The sequence below is a fragment of the Archocentrus centrarchus genome, chromosome 24, assembly GCF_007364275.1.
Source record: "Archocentrus centrarchus isolate MPI-CPG fArcCen1 chromosome 24, fArcCen1, whole genome shotgun sequence".
NCBI classification, from domain to species: domain Eukaryota; kingdom Metazoa; phylum Chordata; class Actinopteri; order Cichliformes; family Cichlidae; genus Archocentrus; species Archocentrus centrarchus.
This window is the reverse complement of record NC_044369.1, coordinates 31,488,034-31,493,990: the sequence shown is the minus strand read 5'-3', so window position 1 is coordinate 31,493,990 and position 5,957 is coordinate 31,488,034.

Below are 5,957 nucleotides of genomic sequence, written 5' to 3'. Positions count from 1 at the left end.
TGTAAGGTTGGATTTTTATAGACATTTAAATTTGTAGATGGGAAATTGCAGAGTGTGTGAATGTGACAATTCTTAAAGATATTTTTTGTATGTTCAGAATAATTGGTTAATTGCAACTTTATATAAATATATATTAATTTTACCATGAAGACAGAAATAGAACACAATAGATTTAGGATTTATTTTTAGTGCCCCTGACCTTGCAGAGCCTACCTGGCCTGTTCAGCCAGGTAGGCTCTGCAGATATGTACTATATGTGATTAGGTTTCCTATGGGTCAGTTTCAGAATAGGTTTTACTGACAGAGTTGAAAAGAAACTGAATATTGGACTTATGTTCATCAAGTGGCATAAACAATACTCCAAATGTTAGTAAAATAAAACGGGTTTTCGTTTTAGCTCAGCTTATAGCTTGGTTTTCTTTTCATGCTCAAGGCTGAAAAAAGAGAAATCATTATTACAACTGTACTTTCTGTATAATCACCTCAACACCTGATATTCATCAGAGCTGTATCTGTCATGCTGTTAGTGTGATCTGTGTCTCGCATTTATGTTTTAATTTCCCATTGTGTTCCAGCAAAAGAAAGCCTGCTCTGATTGTGTCACACGGTCAAAAAATGGTTTGAAAATACATAAACTGAAGCTTGGTTGTGCTTAGCTTTTATTTTAAAGGGGGTTAGATATTCCAGTGCTGGTCCCAGGGTAGCTGGATGAAATGTGTTTTCTCTGTTTGTTCCACTCATCAGTTCACATCCCCAGGAGAGTCTTTAGAACATCACAGTCTACCTGATTAATTACTACGCACAGGCATCTGAAAGCAACTGGTACTAATTATGGGCATCATTTGTCACTTGACACATGTAGTGATTTGGTTTTGAGTAATAATTCTTGATCATTTAAATGTAACTGTAGTAAGTCACACTGATTTCACAGCTGCCATGAATACAAAATTGTCATCTTTGCATATCATTAAAAAGAGACATCAATGGACAGCCATAAACACATCTGCATTTTTAAGTCTTGTTGCATTCTGAAGGAGCACCCATGCATTGCTCTCTCTCTCTCTGTCAGCTTTTGCAATCAGAATCAAACTTTATTTATTAATTTCTAGTGTTCATACAAGTACATGTGTATTATGGCAATACCAGAGCTGACAGTCAGGAAAAAAAGAGTAAGAGAGAAAAACATTGGAGAAAATAGTATAAAAGATAAGGATAAGGGGGCAGAGCACAAATGGAAAAATACAGGGGTTCCCCAACTGCTGCAGCCATTGAAAACAAACAAACAAACAAACAAACAAATAAACAAAAATATACAAAAAAGAAATGGCGAATGAAATAAGGAAACACACACACACACACACACACACACACACACACACACACACACACACACACACACACACACACACACACACACACACACACACACACACACAAATACTCACCCATTTATATGACTGGCTCCTCTGAAAAAGAAAACCTCCAATCAGAAGTGCCTGACTCCCTGGTATAACTCACAAACATGCAGCTTAAAGCAGATAGCCCGTAAGCTGGAGGGGAAATAGCATCTCTCTAATTAAGAAGATCTTCATTTAGCCTGATAAAAGTCTCTTGCTCTTTAAAAAAGCTCTCTGTAAAACTAGGACATCTTACTATTCGTCACTGATTGAAGAAAATAAGAACCCCAGGTTTCTTTTCAGTCGTGCTGACAAAGAGTCGGAGCTCTGTTGAGACGAGTATTCCTTTAACTAGTCATGACTTCATTCATTTCTTCATAAATAAAATTTTAACCATTAGAGGCCCCGTGGTAGACCCAGGACACGCTGGAGAGATTATGTATCTCGGCTGGCCTGGGAACGCCTTGGGGTCCCTCCGGATGAGCTGGAGGAGGTGGCTGGGGAGAGGGAAGCTTGGGCTTCTCTGCTTAGGCTTCTGCCCCCGCGACCCGGCCCCGGATAAGCGGAAGAAAATGGATGGATGGATGGATGGATAGAGAAAAAACATTTACAACAATATCACTCACAACTCCTTAAAGAAAAATTAGAAACCTGTCTCAGAGTGATGGTGAAAAGCTAGTTCATGTGTTTATTAGTTCTAGGCTGGACTGTTATAATTTATTACTTTCAGCATATTTCTGCCATTGGCTCTCTGTTAATGTCATGATCCTGGGTCTGACATGATGTTTTGGTTTTGAGCCTCGACCCATTTATGTTAAGTTGTCTATTGTGGTTTTGCAAATTTGGGTTTTGTTTTCCTTTAAGAGATTCTTTTATTGTTATGTTCTTAGTTTAAGGTTATGTGTATCTTCACGCTTTCTTAGTTTAGTTGCCTGAGTCTTGTGTTTGGTTTAGTTTTGATTCCCTCAGTGTCCCCTGTGTTTTTCCTGTTTTGTTCTTACTTCCTGTTTTACTTTCCATGCCTCCTGCTCTCTGTGTCATGTTGAGTTTTGCTTCCCTCCTGCCTATATGATATGATTCTGTCCTCCTGTTCTCTCCAGCGGTCAAAGGCCTTTTGCCTTTGCCCTTTGTTGCGTCCTCGCCGTTGGCTTTCCCTGCTTTGTGTTCATGTACATGTTCAAGTGAGTTTACTGTTTTGTTCTGCTGGCCTGATCCACTGAGTGTTTTTTTTCTTCACTCACCTCTTTTCACTCTCTATGTGTTTATATACCACTCTTTACTTACTATATAAAGCACCTTGAGGTGACTGTGACAAGTCACCAATCATCTGTTGTTCTGGACTGTTCTGTGGATGACTATAGATTTTTTAACCACCTTTCAGCCTTAATTCCTACTCACTGCATGATTCACATCCCAACTGAGCACTGTTTCTGTACTCCCCCATTTGATCATAGCCTCCTGAGCCCTCCCCTCCTGAGTTAGATAGAAAGCCAAACACTTAATGACAGTTTCTATTCACTGTCTTTAGGTGAATACTAGAAGTTTCATTTGTCCAGCTAAACAACTGGTTGCTAATAAAATGGAAAAAACATGCTATGATTTTACTGAACATACATGTGTGAACATACATGGTAATACAGTATACATAAGGCAAAAACAGAACTATTCTAACAAACTTAAAAGTCAGTTTCATCCTATGACAGGATAAGTGGAAGAGAATGGATGGATGGATTTGATACAACCACTTTTTAGTTTTCAACACAGCCTGAACTCTCTTAGGCAAGCTTTAAGTAGTCTTCAGGAATACTTCTCTGGGTTTCTTGAAGGACATTCCAAAGCTCTTATTTGGATGTTATTTGGCTGCCTTTTCTTCCATTCTCTGTCAAGATGATCCCACACTGCTTCAGTAATGTTGAGTTCCAGGTCCCGGGGAGGGCAATCCATGACTAATAGCGTGACATTGTGTGAGTGTTTTCTTTTTTTCTATCCAGGTATCCTTATATTACATTGGCAGTGTATTTGGAATCATTGCCATGCTGAAAAATTAAGCTGTTGCAAATCATGTTATCCAGATGGTATTGCATGGTGGATCAAAACTGATGGTATGCTCATAATTCTATTAATTTTGACAAGATACCTAACACCACTGACTGAAATGCAGCCCCAAACCATGACAGAGCCTCCACTTTGTTTTACAGATCTCTGTAGATACTAAGTGTTGCACCTGTCCTTCCGACCTCCTCCGTACTGCACATGCTGATGCTTTGAACCAAAAATGTAAAATCTGGATTCCCTTGACAGCCACATTTCCACTGACACCATTTCTGAAGAGGTTTCAACTAACATTAGATGGATCAGCTGAAGGGCCACATGCATCTTTCAGATCGTGTGTCAGGTCTTTGCTGCTTTTTTCCCCACTTCTGAAATACATGACTTTCAGACACTGTTGATGTGCTGTAGATAGTATTTTTAGGCTTGTTACATCTTCTTTTGGCCTTCACTTGTCCAATTTTCTCATTTTTTTAAGGATACATTGCACACCGTGCCAACATATGTCAAGTTTGCGGCTAATTACCCTTTTGGAATCACCTTGTTGGCACAAAAATACTAATAATACTACTAATAATAATTTTATGCCTGTCAAATTGTGTTATCTTAGGCATTTTTCATATCTTCAGTTAAAGAAATGGTACAAATGATTTGTTGTTGAAACAGACTGCTAGTGACAAAATTCTTAAAGATGCCTAGGTCATTATTAAGTTACTTAACTAACAAACAACAAAAACATTACTCTGAAAATGATCAGGTATGAGTACTAGACTGAAAACCAGTGAAAAAGCAATCAATTGAAAATAAAAAGACCTTCAGAAAGCCTGGAGAACTATTGCTCAAGACCACTTTTAAAAAAAAGAAGAAGAAAATATTCAGCTTAGTATATTTTAGTTCTTGAATTGAAGCAGCTATGAGAATAATACATTACCAGACATGTTATTGTCACATCTGATAAAGACTTTTTTTCCCTCTCTGTCAATTAACTCACATTTCTGTTAATTTCAGTTATACTGACAGCAGCTGAAAGTGTGCATGCATATCAGTTCTGTTTTTGGAGTAGATATGGCCATAAGTAAAGATGTAAAATACTGTTAGAATTATTGTTTATGTGCAGGAATGTGTTTTAATTGTCAAGTGACTTCTAGCTGCTCTATGCTTCACTCTTTAGCTCACTAGCTAAAATGAAAAGACTTTGCAAGTGGGGCTCTACGGGATGCCAATAATTGTGCAACTTAATTTGAGTATTTTACTATGCTGGGCATTGTGTTAAAGACCAAGAGTTACCTCTGTTGCACAGGATAAGTTCATCAGAGTTACCATCCTCAGAAATCGCAGGTTAACACCACCTCAGATGAGAGCCCACCTAAATGCTTCAAGTAGCAAACATATTTCAACATTTCATAAGACTGTGTGAATCTGGACTTCATGGCCAAATTGCTGCAAAGAATCCCCTTCTAAGAAAGAACAAGAGGAAGAGAATGGATTGAGCCAAGGAACACAAGGAATGGCCATTAGATCAATGAAAGTCTATGCTTTGGTCTGATGAGTCCAAATTTGAGATTTTCGGTTCCAAACAATATGTCTTTATAAGAAGCAGAAAAGGTGAGCAGATGGTTCCTACATGTGTAGTTCCCACTGTGAAGTATGGAGGAGGAAGTGTGATGGTATGGGGGGTGCTTATTTGCTGGTGACACTGTTGGCGATTTATTCAAAATTCAAACCATGCTTAACCAGCATGGCTACCACAGCATTCTGCTACATGCCATTCAATCTGGTTTGCGCTTAGTGGCACCATCATTTGTTTTTCAACAGGACAGTGACCCCAAACACACCTCCAGGCTATTTTACCAAGAAAAAGGGTGATAGTGTTGTGTCAGATGACCTGACCTCCACAATCACCTGATCTAAAACCAATTGAGATGCCTTTTGTGACCGGCTACTCAATTGCGTAAGTGTTTTCAAATGCTGGTCAAATTGTAAATACAAATGATAGAACAATAATTCTTTTTGCATATAAAACCACTTACATATCATGCATTCAATGTGTTGCACTGTAAGGACTTCGCAGAAATTGCGTAAGTGCAACAAATCTATTCAGTGCTCTTTATCGTTTTCAATACGATAAAGAGCTATGACATTTCTGTATCTAACAAAATATATAAAAACAAATAACAATTTTCAATTTCTTTGTGGGTTAGTGCACTTTATAGCTACCTTCTGTAGTTAATATGGATTTCTTTCATATATATTATTAAAATTAGGGTTATGAAGATTCTACTGATGTATAGTTGAAATATTCCACAAAATGGTACTACAGCATGTAAAGATGTGGTCTGGTGGACTTGTTCTATTCTAGCTCATAAAGGGTTAACACTTTTAAATTTACTACATGAATCTTTGTGTTCCCTCATAGTCTGGATGACTTCAGTATTATTTACAATGTAGGAAAAAAATAAAACATTGAATGAGAAGGTGAGTCCAAACTGACTGATACTGTACATGCATGCG